The sequence below is a fragment of the Pithys albifrons genome, chromosome 9, assembly GCF_047495875.1.
Source record: "Pithys albifrons albifrons isolate INPA30051 chromosome 9, PitAlb_v1, whole genome shotgun sequence".
Lineage (NCBI taxonomy): Eukaryota > Metazoa > Chordata > Aves > Passeriformes > Thamnophilidae > Pithys > Pithys albifrons.
The window spans coordinates 9511639-9531676 of NC_092466.1; positions in this window are offsets into that span (position 1 = coordinate 9511639).

Sequence of the window (20038 nt, forward strand, 5' to 3'; positions counted from 1 at the left end):
ACCCTGCTTGAGCAGGCAGGTTGGACCAGATGACCTCCAGTTGTCCCTTCCAACCTTATCCATTCTGTAATCCAGTGACCAGCCAAGAAACCTGCTGATCATTAAAACCTTTAGGGCAGTTCTATCTTGAAACACTTCACTGACACAACCTGAGTGCATATTTCCCTTGTGGCAGCACCTTACCTTTGACTTTTCACTGAAACACGGCACCATGGGATCTGTGGTGCTTTTAGCTTTCAAGTTCTAACTTTTTAGGAATATGGACCATATCACATTTAAAGAACTGGAGCCATGGTTTCCAACTTTATTTTCCAATGGATTTATAAGCCATTAAGTTAAATCCTCTTGGTGCAACAGCAAATTCCATTTTTCCTGGCTGCTTTTACAAAATTATCCAGATATGTTATTCCTTCTGAGATTTTTTCCTGCCAGAGATACTTAGAAAAAAAAAATACAAGACAAACCAAACCAGGAACACACCTGAAAAATCTTTGGGAAATGTACTTGTCTTTTATTTTTTTCAGAACAAGTTATGTTTGTCTAGTCATTTTATGAAGCAACTGAACAACCCTGTGTTTGAAGCAAAGATGATATTTGCAGAAACAAAGAATAGTTTCTCATCCCTTAAAATGAAGGGGGAGTGAATCAAAATAAAAATGGTTTTGATTATAAAATGATGGCTTACAGTGAGCAAGCTGTATGTAGTTTTTGGCATCACTATTTGAGTGAGTAAGAATTGGAGCCAATCCTGCAAGATGAGTAGGTCTGAAGATAATGTAGACTATAAAGAAATATTCCTGTTCCCTGCTCCAGAATCCATATGTTAGTTGACTTATTTGCACCTCTGAATAGCTCTGAATTTAATATTCTCTCTTAATTGTTTCTGAGCTGGTTTTGGTGGGTTTATGGGCTAATTTGCAGTGTCAATGTCAGCAGTTCTGGTTTGGAAACATGTAAAGCCATCTAAACAAAGGGATTTTTAGTGTGAAACAAAGTATGGGTTTGGTATGTGTGCAGAGGTAGTGCAATACTGGAAACAGAGCACAGAATATTACAGGTCATTGCATAGAGGAAATGCCTCTTTCCTGCCACTAATTTTAAGTATTAAAAGCAGTTTAAAACCTCTGAGATATTAAAATATTTTTTATTTGAAAAATTTGGAACAGGACAGAAAAACGTTGTAGTCCATTAGATGGCATAAGTGTAACAATGGAAATCCAGGGAAACAAATTAGAATAGAATCTTTTGTCTTGTGGATTTACTATTGCCCATAACTTGTGGTTTCAAAATAGAAGTGAAAGAGGGGAGGAAGAAGAGACGAATAAAAATTACAGTGATAATTTTCCAATATTTTAAAATTAAAATCTGAAGGAAAACAGACACAAAACGCCGGCTACAAACAACATTTCCCACTATGAATATTTGATTATTACTCCTGAATATGTATTAAATAAATACAGAGATTTGACTCAACGCCCCCAGTCCAACTTTAGAAGTGTTTAAAGGTCAGGCCCGGATTCATATTGCACCAAATGAACCTTATCTCTGCACTGTGCCAAAAAAAAGCCACCTGAGTCCGAACAACCCTGAACTTTAAGCTGCTTAAAACCTGTAGCCAGGCATGACTCCGGTGAAGTTTAGCCATTTCTAATACTAAGCTTTCATCATTTGTAGAGCCTACAGAATTAACCCTTTTGCTTCTTGATCTTTAAATGGGTGAAGAAAGAAAAATACTCTTGAGTAACTATTCTATATCTGGAAGAACAAGAGATCACGGACTTGGCCAGAGGTCTTGCTGTCTTGTGAATAAAAATAATCTACATTAAACCAAAAATAAAATTACCCATTAGGATTATGTAAAAAAACATTACATCTTCTTAAACATCAAGTTACTGAGATACATTTTTGCAAAAGAAAAAAAGGTCAGTTACAACTATTAAACTTGTATATTGTTTTATACTAAGCCCTTCCAATGGCCTCTCTGAGGGACTGTTTAGTTTGTATTACACTCTAATAAACTCCAGGTGTGGAGGACAAACTGAATAATAAGAACCCGATGGACCAGACTAGTTAAAAATAACGTGGTACATTCCTAGTTCTCTGCATTTAATTTATTGTTAATCATTGTTATTACTTACATTTATTGGGTAGTTTTTCTAGATTTATTAGGCACTACATTTAACAGTGTTATCGCTTGTAACTGACTATCAGTGGAATAGAAAACATATTTTCTTAAAGAGTCTTACCCTAATTAGTAAGTTGTTTCCCTATTGAAATAAAACAGACCCTAAGAGAGTCGAGACTGACTTCTTTTTCCTTTTTTTTTTCTTTTTTTTTTTTAATCGGAATGGAAGTTCAGCTCAGAAACCTGTTTTTTGCAAGACCACCTGTCAGAACAGACAAGCAGAAATATCCACATACCCTACCCAGAGCTCTGATATTTGAAATACTTGGCTGAGAACTAGCAAGTCAAAAGCTTGAATATTTTCATCTTGAAGGCTGAGCTGATCAATGGATTCTGGTCCTCACCAATGTGACATGTTGGGGAGAGCCATTAAAAAGATGAACAAAAACCAGTCTGAACTGCTTACTCAGCAATCCCATACGGTACAGCCAAGCCAGTGGGGCACATGCCAGGGTACATAATGCTTCAGGGATGGAAGATGACCCCAAAAGCAGGTGATGGCACTACTCCCAGTGAGTATTGTAGCGCAATCAAGGCTGGCAGCAGCTGCTTCACTTCTGAAAGCAACTCATCTCCTGGGCAGCAGAGCCCCTTCCAGGTCACCTTTGCAGCCTCAGGGTGGGAGCCAGGCACGTCCTTCATGAAATCAAGCTCTGCAGTTAGCCCACCCCTGCTGTTCATCTGCCTGCTTGACCCAAACCCTGGGCAGCAGTGTTTGCTGTCTGCCAGCTGGCTATTGGCATTGCTTCCTCAAAAACAAAAAGAGTATGATCAGCATATGTAGCACCATGGTTATCTGTCTAGATGGACAAACCAAAGCTGCTCCTTTGGTGGCAAGGTCTTAATTCATCACGGATGAAAGAACCAGAAACCCCCTTCCAAATGCCCAGGGCTTCCATTAAAAATAGAATACAGTTTGAGCTCACCTGTGTTCTATTCAGGAGGCCACATTCAATTAAGAGCAAGCTATAAGCATCTTGGAGGACTTAAAGAATTTTTCAGACAGTGCAGGTCAGTTAGGAAGCTCAGCATAAGATGTACTTTGGCATGATCAGTGTTGAACGTAAAGGCAGAGTCTGGAGTAAAACTCAGAGCTCCCAGGTTCTGCATTCAGCCACTGCAGCTGGAGGCAAAGGGTTTGAGTTTTTTTTACACTGCTGCAGGCACCATTATCTTGTAGCAGAGCCTTGGGCACTCACCCACACCATGGGTTCTCAGTTGTAGCAGGCTAGGGGAACAGGATACACTGCCAGGTGACATTCATGTCTTTACTTCCCATCCATCAGGACCATTAGCATGCAAAACCCACCAAAGTCCTCAAGAACCATGGTGGAAGTGAGGACAGGGAGGTAGGCTAGGTTTCTTGGGGCATCCATGCAGCTGCCCTTGCAAGGCATGAGATCAGCTTCAGGTGTCTGGTGACTGTGCTATTAAAGGCTGAAACCTCTCTGGTGGCCTCTCTTCCTGTGGAATCAAATATAAATTAGTGTCAGAGGAAATGCTGCTTGCAGAGAGAGATGGAGAGGGAGAGAAGGGAAGCAAGAGCCAACAGATGATTTGCTGCTCTGCTCATCCTAAATCCCTGGTATTTAACTCACAGGAAAGCAGCAGAAGTTTTACTATGTTAAAGGGGAAAGGAGTGTACAATAATAGGTTAGATGAATCCTGATGACAGCTTCTCTATATGGCCAAAATGCGGAAAGTAGGGATCACCAGAGCAGTTCTTCCACTAAAGGTACTTAAGTCGTTGTTGCTGGAGACATTAGGTGCAAGGGAGACCATTATCAGGTCAGCAGGGAGCAGGTGACCCCTTCTAATTTACGTAAGTCAGGACATGTGGCCATAGGTGGAAGTTGACTGCTGTTCAGACCCTTGGCTGTCTCTGCCAGAGATGTGGTGCTGCAAGCTCTTCCATGCCACCTTCTGATACTGGACTCTCTGCTGCCAGTTGGAAATTCTCCATGAGTAGCAAATGAGTTGTCTGAGTGCTCCAGCTTCACATTGTTCAGCAGCACTGTGGGTAGTACATGCAGTCTGGTAATGCAAAAGCCAGATTAGCCCAGAGTCCATTTACTCTGGTATTCTCCTTCTCCCCAGCCCCATAGGACCCCTCACCATAATCCTGGTTTTGCTCTGATGTTGTCCTATTCTGATTCTCAATAGTTTCATTTTCTGACTGCTGCTGGCCTTTTCCCCTTCCCTCTGCCTCAGATTTTTTGGTTATGTGGAGTTGCATGTGAGCAGAGGGTAAAAATTGCTTGGAGGATTATTTTAAGGGGGTGCCTGTTATTGGTCATGTTACGCATATGAAAATGTGTGTTGCTTTTCCATTGATGGTATCTTAGCATTCCATCATGCTCCATCATGATCATGTGTGATTTTTAGTATATAACTCACAGGCAGGTTATAGATAATCCTAAAAGTCCCTCTCCAGAAATACTACTTTACACGCTGCCCTTGTTCAAAGCAGACCTCTGATCTGTCATTGTCATTGTGGTCTGTGAGATCTGCATGCTGGAAACAGGTCACCGAATGTCCCATTCAGGCTGTGGGTACACTTACAGCAGGGAAGGAAACCATAGAATTGCATCACTTTGCATTTGCCTGTAAAATGGTATCTCAGGCAGTGTCAGACACAGTGGATGTTACTTCATAAACAACAATATTTCCCACTTGCATAGTTTTATGTCTCCATTAAGACCCTCCAAAACAGACTTTGCTCTGGAAAAGCTCTCTCTTCATCCTTCCCATTCCTTCCTCTCATTTTGCAATTTGTTGCTAGTTTGGGGCAAAATGTCTCTATTTTAATCCAAACAAGGCAACAGCTTTTTCTAATTCTCCTTACAGAGGCTGTTGTTATATACTGGGAAGGTGATGAGGAAGCAGTGGGACATCAGCAGTGCTGAATCCTCCAAAACCTCCCCCCAAGTCAGGATGAACAATCAGAAAAGTACATTTTCTTGTGGAACAGGAGGTGTCAGAGCAGAAAATTGGAGAAGTTGGATCCTTTCTTGTGGGTTTCTAGCTCTGAGGAAGAGCCACCCTGGCAGAAGGGTCATGAAGGAGGAGATCCTCTTGGGAGGTTGTCCCTGATCAGGGAGTAAGTGGGGTGCACACTTCCAGATGTGTTGTTTTCAACCATGGGGTAGAAATCAGTGGTGTTATTGACGGTTGTCTTCCCATCATTTCTTGTGAAAATTATTCACAGATGTTGGAAAGTAACCTCCTAAATATACCAAAATGTACTATCCCAAAACAGAAGAAGAAAACATAATAAATGGGATTCCAACCAGTCAACAAGCAGTCTTCTGCCTCTCCAGTGGTCTGCAAAATTGGCCTTTATAAAATCCTAATGGGACCTCCTGAGCTGAGTACCTGGGGAAGCAAGAACAGAAGAAATCCTAAGTTTACTTCTTATTCACTCTCAGATAGGAAGACAGACATGAGAAGTCAGCCTAGTGTGAATAACTTCATCCATTCCTGATATTTCCCATCATCGACAAAAGCAGTTACTTTTGCTGGTTGTTGTTTTGTATAATTTTCCAAACAATACCCTTTAGCAACAAGACCTCCCTTTTTCTAATGCATTTCCAGAGGGACTTGAGTCCAGATCACACACACACAAGGCAAGTTTCCAGCATTCTTATTCCTCCACTGGAAGAAATAACCAGAGCCAGCATCTCTGAACCGTTTCCCAAATGGTTCTGTTCTTTTGACTTCAGTGACAGCAACGCACTGTTTCTAATCCATTACAGGAATTTATCACAGTACGTGTCAATTTGTTTCTCTTCTTCCCTCTTCTCACTTTAAAATGACATCAGGAAAGGAACTTTACAGCAGGGCTGCTTCAATCCAAGTTTTAGCAGCACAGTACTTAACTGGATCCTAACCATGCACATTAAGTTTTAAGGGCATATACTAAACAGATCAGATTTTACTGTAGTCTAGAATTTCCTTTGTTTCCTTTTTGGTGGCGATCTGTGTTGCAAACAGTTTGCAATACTAGCAAAGAAGCATTTGACTTTCCTTTTTCCCCCCCTTGTTTGTTTGGGGGTTTTTGGTGTATTTTGTTTTGTTTTGTTTTTGTTTTGGGTTTTGTTTGTTTGTTTTTTTAATTTTTAATTTTCTTTTTCTGTCTCTTTTTTTTTTGGGGGGTGGTGTTGGTTTTTTCTGGAAGGAGAGGGTGGTTTGGTGGGGGTTTTGTTGGGTTTTTTTGTTTTGTTGGGTTTGGTTTGGGGGAGGTTTTTTGTTCTTTTAAAGCAGCTTGCTCTAAATAGATAGTTAGAGCATTGTAATAGGGAACATCCATGCTGTAATAAATAGGATGATCCCTTTTGGCAACAGTCCTAATCTGATACAGGAGACAGAAATATATTACTGAAGAAATCTCAAACGCATACCTGTATGCTTCTTGGATCAAATCCTTCTTTGACAAGTTACTACCTTTCTTTACGTGCTAGATTAAGGATTTTTTAAAAGTCTCTGTTCTATTTTCTCTGCCTGCATAGTCAGTAGTTAAAAATCACATTAATGAAAGAAAACACTGGGGAAAACTGAGTCATTGCAAGATTCTGAAGGGCCCAATCCTACATTACTTATTTTTATGAGTCATTGTGTGAACTGAAGCTGAAAGGATAAATCAAGTGTGTGAGGATTAGTGCATGAGTAAAGATTTCGGGATCAGGACCCTAACTCTCAGCCTCATAAATTTCCTACTGGAGAGGATTCAGTGTTATTCATTCAGCTTTTAAAGAGAGAGTTGTTAGGCAGTTGTGTCCTTTTTCTTTTTAATTAGATTTCATTTATTTAGATTGGTATAGAGATGGTCAACCACAATAGAAGACCAAAAGCACAGAGTTGGACAATTCTTAGAAGCCTATGACAATCAGCATGGGATCATGTTAAGTGCTGGACACTTCATTTTCATGACACAATCTTTGATTTCCTCAGAGGTAAAATAAAAATGGACATGACTGAAGTTTATGAAGGGAGACATCTCAGTTCAAATGGGAATATTAAGACATCCCCAAATCAACAGCCAAAAAGGGCCAGAATGGGAAAGAAAGATATTCAGATTCAAATGTATTCCCTAGAGTAATTATTGGAGAAACTGGGGAGTAGGAGACAGAATTGTGGGGTGGCCTTTGAATGGAATAAAAACCATGAGCAACACAAAAAGAAAAGAATAAAAGGGAGGCTATGGATAAACAGGATGGAGTAAGAGAGCATGAGTGGCAGATGTCACTGATTTCATTTCAGTGCCTTAACTTACTGTTTGAAAAAACTCCTCATGTGTGACCTGAAAAGAGAGAGAAACAAAATGAAAACAGGCATCAACAAAGCACTCGCTGTACGATTTCAAAAAAATGTAAATTAATGACTGGCAGTAAGAATCTCCAAAGGAAACAACATCCCATTTAAGCATTGCCATCAACAAAAGCTCAACAGCATATGGTAATGTTAACTTTAATATGAAAAGATAATAGCAATCTTTAAAAAGTGACTTGAGAAAAAAACCTTGCTAGGTGCTCACCCTTTTCAACTTGCCTAAAAAGAAAAGATGTTGGAAGGTTTTATGTATTTCTTTTTTTTTTCCCTCTTTCCCTAAACTGTTCACATTGTGTAGTTAAATGAGGTTGAGATTAATACAAATTTTAAATAAAAGTGCCTAGGATCTCTGACTAACAAGGCAGAAAACCTGATTTGTAACCGATAATTACATCTAAACTTATTTAAATGTAGGTCTATTGATTGAACTAAGTTCTGTAGAGCAGATTCAAGGTAACATTTCCTCTCCTACCCTCTTCTAAAAGTGTTGTTGTTGTATGGTTGAAAAATGAGCATCTTCTTATGGCCCATGTGAGCCTCATCCTGTGCATTTCCAACTGATGGCTGCACCCTTACTCAGCACCTTTCCTGAAGGCCTCACCCCTCCTTCAGAGCCAACTATCTCACCACACGTTTGTGTCTGTTGTACGTTAAGCCCACATTAAGCACACACACTCATTACGTGCTTTGTTCATGCCGTTACTTTGTTGGGTTTATGAAAATTTCTGCCTTTCCAGGCACAGCTGTCGCCTTTTGTCCTTGAAAACCTCTCCTCTGCCCTGTGCTGTAATAAAACAGAAGGAAATTACTTTATTGAAGTCACCTTATAAAGGCCTGAGAATGCTGTTTACTCACATGAAAGACTTTGGTTTGTACTTCTTAGATGAAAAATGACTATTGATAACATCATGGTACCCAGAAGCAGACGCAGCTTCACATATTTCTCCTGACCCCCGATGAATATCAGTTTCTTAACATGCCAACAGTGGACCAAAGTGACTAATTTTAGAAAGGTGACTATTTAAACCAACAGCACCTCCACACAAGTGTGCATTACATTGGAGTTTAACCTGTGATCCCACAGTGAGGGCTTGGAGATACCATTTTGCAATAAAGAGGTATTTAATGGTCAATTGGCTTTATCCAAAAATAATAGGAAAAGAAGCTTGCAGGGGGAAACCCAACCTAGTTTGGCACAAAATGCTAGCACTACTGGATCTCAGTAGAGAAGAGTTTAAAAGACTCTTGTGCGCTTAGCCGTATGCTGAAAGAATCACACACAAACAACAGCCACCACATGAATGCATCCATTATATCCTTTATTGAAGATCACAACAATAGTAGCACTTCATTGAAGAAAAGATGATTCCTCTATTATAGACAGGCCCCTCAGATCGCCTAGCTCAGTGCACAACTGCAAGATGTACAGTTCTCTCTGCATTTTCATGTCATTGCCAAAACATACAAAGTACATTCTCAAATGCCTGGGGCTAAATTACAGCCCCTACGAACCGCGCTGGAAGTTTGAGAGCCCAGAAAAAGTTCTGAAGGTTTTCTCTCTCTCTCTTCATGAGAGAAACCAAAGCTCGTGGGTACAGTGTTTGTCATGTGAAACAAGGCTATTTTATATCATTTGTGGTTGTTTTATTAATGGTGCTGAAAAATTGTTCACTTCGTTTCACTTTTGTCTCCTTTTGAACGTAGCAGGATGAAGGTAGAGTGTTTTTAACACATCCAAGATAAGAAAGGAATAGACCCTTTTGTCTCTAGAGCTGTATGCCATCACTATTAAAAATCTTTCATCTCGTCTCAGACAACAAGCAGAGAGCATGACAAAAAATAGAAGAGTCAACAGTAAAAAGTGTGTGGCAGGGGGTGTAGGCTGACAGGTAGGTAGACGCACCTCTTTGCCTTGAGTTCCATCCTAGAAGAGTTGGCCAGGGCAAAATCTGTTCTTCATGGGCAGTTCTTTGCAATTTTTGTACAGAAAAAATATCAGAAGCCTGCTTACAAAAGTCACCCGTGAGCAGGCAAGGAGAGCTGTCCTGCAGGACAAGGATTAAGTCAGTCAATGGAGGGATCTTGTACTGCCCTGACATCATCAGTGTCCTAAAAACTGGAGGTCCTGGAGCTCAGCATGATGTTGTCAACACCATCAAGGGTGAAGGAGAGCCAAGGAGGGACTTTGTGGGCCAAGGAGGGACACCAGGAGCCAAGGGGGAACATCACAACAGGTGCTGCAGTTGATGACTGCAAAGGAATGCTCCAAGGCTGCCATGACAGCAAAATGGCCCGGCCACCTGCTTGTCACTGAATGTTCACCAGGGCTGGTTTTGTCCCCTGACACCTGGTGCATGCCGTCAATCAGCATCCATGGGAAATGGTGCCGAGTGTCAGGCAAAGACAATCTGACATTTCAGCATCCCCATCATTTGTCCCCATACTGGAGCAACTCCAAGAGTAGTTCTCTGCATAATGGGATAAAAAGAACTCCTTTCCAAGCCATGCAAAAGCACTTGTGAATCAAGGTTAAGTTCAACACATCAACCTAAAGCAGCTTATAAATGAAGCTTTAATGCATTTCCATTTGACATTCTTGAAACAAATGTTTGGATATTTCACTTTGAAAGAAAATTTAATTTGAAAATCAAATTAAATGTTCCTTATGAGGGAATGAAAAACAACAATAACAGACGAAATACAATTGATTTTTTTTCACAAACTGAAACAAATTCCTCGTATGGTTTGATTTTTCTGGTTCATTTTGGGGCTACAGGAAGGCTAAATGTTCCTGTCGATTAGCCTGAAACATTGTTCTTCAATTCAGTCAATTATTCAAAAATAGAGGAATAAATACACCCAGCCCCTGTGTGCAGGTCTTTGCTTAGGAGCCTCTTTTTTTTCATTGTGTCACCTGATGTCATGCAGTCCTATTTCTCTTCAAATATTTGTCACTCATTCTGCAATTAGAAGTCCAGTGGCATCACCTCTGGGTTTCAGAAATGTTTGTTTGCCAAGGTGAACCACACGGGTATTATATACAAACCTGGAAATACCTACACTATATAATACAGATATTCTACCAGGACTTGTAAAGATAAATTTATAGACCTCCTGCCCACAACAGTAAAAAAAAAAATCAGCAAAGTATCATTTTTGGAAAAAGAAGTCAGTCAAAGCTGAGGAGGTAAATGGTAAGTACAAAAGCTTGTAAAATCTTGGAGGTGCCTTTAGCAACTCTGATTTATCTTTTGACCTTTTCTGTTTGTTTATCGTCACATTAAAAAAATAGTGGCTGCTGTTTCTAGTATTTTTTAAAACAACTTTGTTCCTCTCAGATTTCCCCGAGATGGCAGCACTAAACTCAACACAGCTATTGAAAAATGCTGCAGCCTTGAAAATATGTGTGATCAAGAGCAGCAAGGTTTCTGCTTCTTCCCTACAGATGCCTTGGTCAAAAACTGGTGTCAGCTGCATGTTAGCTTGCTTTCTAAATTGGGGGTGACACACAAAAAATCTGCTTGGAAAACTGCTGGCTTTTAAAGGAGACAGTGTGCCATTCAGTTCAGTGGGGCGAGACTGGTTTTAAAGGTTGACCAACAGAACTGGTACAAAACAGATTTTTCAGCAAATTGAACATTTTCAACCTTTGTTCTATTTCTTCCCATTGACCATAAAGTAAAATTATACTTTTAATTGACCAATTAGTCAAATAATGTTAATCTTGAACTGCTTATAGCAGTGTGAATGAGAGAAAAACTTACATTTTTGATCAGGTGATTTGAGTTTGTAATTAAAAGTAAGAATAATTTTTAAATTTCAAACAAACAACAATAACAGGGGAAAAAGTGCCAACATAACTCTGAGATGTTGACATTGCCCCCAAATGCATTTTTTCATTTAATGTTTTTGCCATGAAGAATTCAGACACAAAGTTGAACAGAATTTCAAGGAAGAATGCAAGCAGCAAGAAAGTGTTAGCCCTGAAAGTCAGATTTTTCTCAGCAGGATCAGTTGCTATTCTAAACAGTGTTTAGTCATCAAGTTAGTTTGAGGGGAGTATTCATGATGCTGCCAAATAACTAATGTGTGTTCAATGTGTGTATCTTGTGTGGCAAGTTAAGAAGCTTGTTAATTGTTCAGTTTTTAAACTGTTAAGCCTGGCTTCTTTGAAAACTAGTGCTTATTTCAAAACTTCTTTAAAATTACACAAAGTCAAATCACTGAGTCTCAAATGACTTAACTGGTTTTGTTACAAAGTTCAAACTGGTTTCTGAGACAGAAACATGGCAAAGTACTGGTCAGGGGTTTTCTGAACACAAGGGGTTTTCTGAACACAAGGGGTTTTGACATTTTGCAGTTGAAATCACTGAACCAGGGCTCTGAATTACCAGCTCCAAGCTCAAATCTTACCCTAATTCAACCCCAGAAAAAAATCCGAAGACCAAGTGGGTCCTCAACACGAGGCGAATTTGGAGTAAGGTCTCTCCTCATCAGCGTTACTTTCACACTGATTGGCCATAAACCTCTGGGTGATGACCATCTCTATGAAAAGTCAGGCTGGGTTCAGAGCCTGAGCAACCAGCAGTGCTAGCAAGTCCCTGTCTGGGACCATGCACCCTGGAAAAACGCCATTTGGATACATTTCTTAATTCCAGCATCAGGGGCCATGAGAAGTTGCTCTCCATGTGGTGGAAGCCAGTGTAATGTGTGGGAGCTTCCTTATTACACTTGGTATCTTCTGTATAAGAGCAGAGGATACAAGAGGGCATATACTCACTTAAAGCAATTTTTTCATAGTTTGCAAAATCCTACTTTTATTTTCCTTTGAAGATTTCATCCCTTTACTTGTGGGTCCCAAGAGTGACTCCTGCTCAGTAGGTTGCTGGGGAGGAAATGTGGCCCCACAGTTGGAACACCAGACTGCAGCTGTAGGAGCCTATGTCCCACTGCCTTCAAGTCCATGGATGACTTCAGGCACTCCCTTTATCCCTTTCACAAGATGGATATCAGTGATAAACCCTGTCTCCTGCTTGGTTTTCTTCCAACCCCATTGGTCTACAGGCAGGACCATAGTGTCCTAGGGCTGATGGCAGGACAGGGAGGTTGCAAGGAGCCTGTCCTAAGGGAGAGGGAACTGCCTGAAAATGCAGATCTGAGCTGACATGGGACTGCTGAGCTCTGTGAAATGTGTCTCCAAAATGTCCTCTTCAAAATCTTCTGGAGAAACAGCGTGCCAGATCATTTCTACTTAGCAGAAAAGGAAAAAAAAAAGGGAAAAGAAAAAGGCTTTATGACTCAGTGATGCATCTAGGAAAAAAGTGTGAACCCCCTTACCTCCCCCACCTCCCCTGCAGTGCATGGCTCTGAGTCATAGTGACCCTCCCAGTTACTGCAGGACTACAACCTTCAGGAAGCATCCGTCAGAGCTTTGGCACTGGCTAGTCCCCCTCTTACATTACCTGAGACTTTGTTGGATGAAACTCGATAATTTCCCTCTCAGCCTCTTCCTACAAGCTGGCTACTGTTGGTGCAATAGCTTCTGCAGCTCCTGCCATCTGGAACAGACTTCCCACCCTGCTGGTTTTGGCCTCTATCTCATTTCAATTCCGAGATGAAACAATATTCTCCTGCCTTGTCTGTGACTCTTCATTTCTCTCTAGTCTTGCTAGTATGCATTATTTATCCTAGTAACTGTTTGACAGTGGTCGCTTGTTAGTATAGGCTAAAGAAAAGACAGGAAAATGTTTCCAGTCACAAACTGGCATTTATTTTTCCCCTAATTCAGTGGCTTTCCTTAAGCAGTCTTCTTTTTTCGCTGAAAATATTATTGCATGATCTTTCTCAAAATATGATTAACGTTAGTTTGAATTTTTGAGGAAGCTTAATCAAAGTCGCTTTCAACCATTTTTAATTATGTATGCATGAAAATATATACACATTTCTGCTGTGGAAAAAATATTGTCACACATCCTCATCCCACTATATGTTCACAAACATATCAGAGGGCTCAGATTTTGGTAAAGATGGAAAATGGGATATCAAATTAGCAGAAAGGAACTTTTAGAGACTAATTGGACATATAGATTAGGGAGGGAAATAGCACTGTCTTTCATAAAGGAGTGAGGATTTTTTTGTTTCTTAGCTTTTCCTCATGTCACAAACCTGAGAAATGGGACATGCCCAATATGCAAGCAAAGCTAAGTCTGAACTAATGAGAAAGCAAAACTATAGTATTTTGGAAAGGGTTTAAGCCCTCATTCTTCCAGGCACAAAGGAGGCTGCAGCACTGGGGTCAGGGAGACATTTCATGGAAGGTCTACTGCAGAGCCTTTAATAACATCCTCAGAAGGATGGGGTAACAGCCTCTGTTTGAGACAATCTTTTATTCTACTGTTTTCTGCTGCTCTTCACATTCTTCTCCAGATACTGAACAAAGATGAGTCCTTGTCACATCAAAACTACATCTCTTGGATTTGAAGGAGAGGGCAATTAGTCTTTCTGATGCCCATCAACAGCATTTTCTATTAACCACATAGTCCAGGCAATGTCCTGCTTTCTCCTCCCATTTAATAAGTATGTCAGGAAAACACATCTAAAACTGAGTCATCAGTAACACACAGTGCCACATGGTACCATCAAGGCCAATTATTTAATAGGATTGTAAAATCCGGATTTGTACTTACTCATTTGTTAGGACACCAGAAATGGGTGTGGAACAGAGAAAAGACAGGAGACAAAAAGGTCTCAGTGGCTGTACAGCATCAACAGCTGTTGTATTAGGATTTAGGAGCCCTAATTGTGGATGAAAACCCCTTGTAAAAGGAGCTATGTGAACATGGAAAGAGACTGCAGCAGTGCCCTGAGATGGCAAGTGACAATGCACTGAGACTGGTCCTCTCCAGCTGGTGAGTACCAGCAGGCAGTGTTTGAAGTGTTTCTGGGGGAAAGGAGGGCCTGTTTGGAAAGGGTGCAAGTGGCTCCAGGCAAACGGGAATGATTGCAGCAGTAGAAGTAAGCACAGTGCATCACTGACAGAGCAGGGGGCCTGGGAGGTGGCACAGAAAGCAGCATAAAGAGGCGAGTATAGGGAAGCTGAGCTGAGAAGAGCCTTGTGTTTGCAGAGAAGAAGCCTGAAGGAGAGATTTGGTACTTAAGGGCTCCTCTTGGCCTGGAAAGCACAAGACCTTATTGAGTAATTGAGCTGGGAACCGCAGGGTACCACAGGAATGAACCACTGGACCCTGATGGCTTTGCTTGATTTTTCGTCTTCCCGTTTGCTGCTCCTCTGTGTTCCTCTCTCATTTGACTGTGGTCGATTTGTAGGGTTTGTTTTTCTTTACTTCATTCCACCTTTTCTCTTTCCTTTTATGTCTTAAATTGTTATTCAGCTGTTTTGATTTAAATTATGTTTATGTACAGTTACTCACAGCTCTGACTGTTGCCTCCTCCCTCCTGCGACTGTCTCTGATGCTCACACATTCGCTTTGGCTCCTTTACAGCAGATGCCTGGAGCAGTAAATGAAAGCAGCTCTTTTATCAGTGAGCCCTTTCACCTCCAATTTTTTTATTTCTTATTAAGGCTCCAACCAGTCCTGGCTTTCTCTTCAAACATAGTACATGCAACTCAAAACAACAACAACAACAACTACTGCTGCCACCAGAAACCAGATAAACAGCAAAATTATCGACTCTTCTAAACCATACCTCATCCCTTTCCCTCATTTTTCAGCAGTGCAACACTGGTACTTGTAGAGGGTGTTACAGGGACCCCACTGTGGCACTCTGAACGCCACATGTGGCCAATCTAATTTAGCCTATGGCTAAACAAATCCCGAAACGTGGAATAAACCTGCTTATGTTAATAACAAATGCTGTGAGAAAATGTTTAACTCAGCTTCATGAATCAGAAGCTGAGAAAAAAAGGCTCATAATTTCTTCCAGGACACAGAAAAGTTGTTGTGGTTAGCAATTCACTGAAATGTGAATATTCGAATATGTATATAAATCAGTGTTTAAGAAAATTAAGGGGAGGGGCATTTTCTTTTACTGGAAATTACAAACATCAACACTGAAAATCTGTAGACTCCTTGAAGATTTTCCAAGAAGAGTGGACAGAAGCAGTTCAGTTTTGAAATGAAAGCCTCTGTGCATCCCAAGGGATTTGTGGGTTTTTCATAAAATGAGATGTTTTCCATAATTTTGAAAAGAGATGCATTCTCCCATAAATCCACCCGTAAAAGTGCCCTTCTATGGATGAACTCTGTATACCTCCATTTGAAAGTAAGATGAAAAGTGACATTAGTGTTAAACATATTATTAATTCAGTGAAAGATAATTTGTTGTTTGGGTTTTTTAAGTTTTTTGAGGTTTTTTTAATCCAGAAATTAGGCTACAATGCAAAGGGTGATGAAAAAAAAAAGTAAAATAAACAAGGCAACCCATATTAGCACAAAACTTTCTATCAAAAGCATGTTGAAAAGACAAATATAACCAACTTTACAGCAAAGTATACTCAACAGCCACTGGAGTATTTGATTCAGGAAGCTAACTCGTAAGTTACTCACGTGAGTTGCCTTTCTCATCCTTTCAAACCACTGAAGGGAATAATGCCCTGTAAGCCTATAACCAGCCTCACTAAAGTTCTTCTTTGTCCTTCAAATACCTTTGCTTCACCTTTCATGGAGGTAGTTTTAACCTGTGTTTGGAGTGAGCTCTAACAGGTGTAGAGGTACAATGACTGTATCCAGAAACTCAGACTTGAATAGCAAGATAAAAGAGCATCACAGCTTGGTATGCTTGGAATGCTATCAAGACATAAGTAATAAAGAAAAGACATGTTCAAGGAAGAATAATAATAAAGTAAATACAGCCAGTTAACATGGATGAATTTCAAAGAGGGAAGAAAGAAAACATCATGTAAAGAACTGCATAACAATGGATCTGAAAGATATCCAAGTAAGAATGAAATAGCAGTCCTGTCCCAAACATTAGAAGGTTTCTGCCTGTCATTATGGAAGATTATGCTATTATTCAATTACATAATGGATACTTACATAATTCATCCAATTGTAAACAGATACTTTAAAAATCCATTTCATCCCACAAACAAGAACATAATTTTTAGGAAAGAACCACTTAAACCTTTCTTCCCTCCAACCCTGCCTGTACAGTTCATGTTTTTCACTCACCTGACTATGTGGTTTTCTGCATCCTTTTTTATCAGCACCAAAGAAGGGGTGTGAAGAGTTCTTTACCCTTATGTCTTTTTTGCAGACCTAGGAGTAAGAATGAAGATTTACCCCACAAAGACTCCTGTCTGCCCAGGAAGCCAGAAGCATCCTCCAGAGCTCCACATCACAAACAACTGAGTTCTCCCTGAACACCAAATGTTTATGCAGCCAAGCATCAAGGACATCAAGGACTGTGAATGATTCCTCCACTACATAAATTACACCCCACAAAGCAGGATGCAGGTGACTTACAACCCTTCCCAGCTGACCTGTCCAGCTGCAGGGAGCCAAGTCAAGAGCACCGAAAATTTCTAGTGATGATTGGACACGGGGCTGTGGTTGGATGAATCTGAGTTAATTTCTTATTCCTGCAGCCTTCCTGAGTGAATATTTAGAGTTTATTCCACATTTAATTTAGCCACCTTTGGCCTAGCCCCTATTTTGTGTTGTCTCCTTAGATCAGAGCTATTGGGAGACTTTGCTGGGTTCCTTTCCCTGCTCACTTTGCCATCCAGCTGTGCTGGGGATGCTGCTTCTCTGAAGCTCCAATCTACGATCTGAGGAGAGCACAGCACAACAGAGTGGGCACTGCTGCGCAAAGGAATTATAGATAAATTAGTTCTACAAAAATGTGGAGACAGAGGTAACTGAGTCTTGGGAAAATTTCTACTCTGACACAGCTGTGGTACAAGTGTGCTCTAAAAGCAGACTGTGAAATTACATATGAATGGCATACTACCATTGTAACCAACACATAGTTATCATTACAACCTCTGAGAAAGAAAAGATACTTTGCAGGTTTCCTACCCTTTTGTGTCCTCAGCCTTTGTGTCTGTCCCATGCCTTGGCATGGACACTGAAAAACTAAGGATTCATTTTTTCCCCCCCAAGGAAGGATTTCCAGGTAAAACTGGTCCTTGTGTGTTCTTGCCACATGGAGCCAGTTTTTACTGAGCCTGTGTGCCTGTGTGACTAAAGCACCAAGTATTGATGCTGTGCCTAAGGAGCAAATGCCAAACCAGATTGATTGACCTCACAGTGGTTTAAGAATTAAAATGGCCTGAAGCACAGCTGAGATTCAGGGGTTAGATTTGCTTGGGGAGATGTTGGGGTGGCTTTTGAAGTACATAGAAACTGTAGGTTTCTTCCTGGGGAAGGAAGAGACCTGGCAGGGTCTGGGCTAAAATCAGGGGAAAAGCAAGGAAAAAGTGTAGATACTATGGGTAAGAAAAGATGTTGTAATGAGCATAATCATTTCCTGATCCATAATAATGTATTAGTGTTTCAAGAGCTAAAACATAACTGCAGACAGCAACTTTGGAGCCCATCTTGTCACAGGAAAATTTGCACCATGTAGTGGGTTTTCAAATGCAACAGTCCCAGTGCAGAGAACATATGGATTAATAAAAAATAATTTTAAGAATGGATAATTTTAAAGGTTTAAATATTGCTGCACTGAATGCCTTTGCTCAGTCCAAATGCAGGAAGAGTTGAAAGTTAGGAACAATTGAAAGAAACGAAATCTGCTTGGAGTGCTCACCCACAAGGTCAAAAGATTGAAAGACCCTCTTTCCAAATGGAAGTTGGTGTTTAACCCCATGCCAAGCTGTCCTAGTTCAGCTGGATGGACCAGCTAACCCTGTGTGGTGGTGATCAAACCTGTGTATTCCACCCCCTCTATTCATTCCCCAAGGACAATGGGCCATTAGCAGCAGCTGCCCAGGGAGCCATTATCACTTCACACCCAGCCTGAGGGGGGCGGAGCTGCTAATGGGCCATCAACAGCTCAACAACCCCTGGCTCCCAGAGTTAATCACCCATTGTGTGAGTCCCCGCCCAGGGGGAGGGACCGAGTGCTCCCTGAGGGTACATAAGTGGTGGGTAAGAAGACCTCAGGACCTTCTCGTCGGATCCAGAGCAGCAGCAGGACCTCGACAGCAGGAGATCACCGCTCTCGCCCAGACCACAGCCCTCGCCTGCACCAACAGGTTTTTCTTTTCCTTTTGCTCTGGACTTGGGGGAGCCACAGGGGTCTCAGCACAAGGGCAAACAAACCCCCTTGGGTTTGTGCCCCAGGACACTGGGTTATACTGCTGGGGTATTGTGAGTTGAAAGCAATTTCCCTTGTGTGTCAGTGTTGTTATAATAATATTATTATTAAATTTTAGCTCTGACTTATAATCTCTCTCGTGGTGAGTTCATTTTCCCTTGCTGGTTCACCTTCAAACCAGCACATCTTTTGGCGCCCAACGTGGGGCACGAGAGAGAAGTCAGAACTACAATTTCATTTTGTGTATTTGGGTACAGAAACTCCCTGACTACCATGTTGCTTGATGTATTCATGTGGATGGTGTATCTGGGCCTGTTCATATTTCGACACATGGGGAACCATGTGCCTGTTTTGATGCTCTCTTTAATACCAGGGAGAAGGATCAAAATTGCTTTATTGATATACTATGTTTATGTTGTCATAACATCAGAAGCAATGAATTTCATTGTGAATGTATATTCAGTCTGGTCTGCCTGTCCTGGTTTGGGTTGTTACCTCTGGGGTCTCATTAAAAATAGCACCCAGACTGTGGGGAAAACAGGCGGAGATGGTTACTTCCACCTTTTCACCTCTGCTACAACAATCATTGAAAATATTGAGCTTCCTTTTGATGTTAGGGACAGCATAATCTTGCTGTTAGTGTTGCTTTGTCTCCTCTGTACTGTATACACCATGTTTAGGGTCAGAACTGGGCTCTCTAAGGAGACTTGCTGGAGGCCTGCCCTGGGAGCGGATGATGTTGAGTGGCACGGGAAGTGGGAAGATATGGGCCAGTATTTGGAGACCTTCTCTCCTCAAATGATCTGGAAATTCACCCCGGAACAACTGCAGGACCCTGCCAAAATGCTAAGCTATGTGAAAGGAAGATGCTCTGGTAGTCCCAGAGATGTGCAGCTCACAGCAACCTGCTGGGCCCTGGCCACTGCCTACCGCACACTGCTTGGTGTGGTACAGCATCATCAGGAGGAGGAGAAAAGGAGCAAATCCACTAGCGCCATGTCCACCCAGACCATGACTGAGCCAGAGAGGAAGAGAGATACATCAACTAGCGCCATGTCCACCCAGACCATGACTGAGCCAGAGAGGAAGAGAGATACATCAACCAGCACCATGTCCACACAAACCATGGAGGAGCCAGAAGGACAACAGAAACCGATAGCAGTTGCCCCTGTCCAGAAAAGAAAATCAAAGACCAAATCAGTTCGTATAGTGCATGACGAGGAAGAGTCAGGACCTTCATCT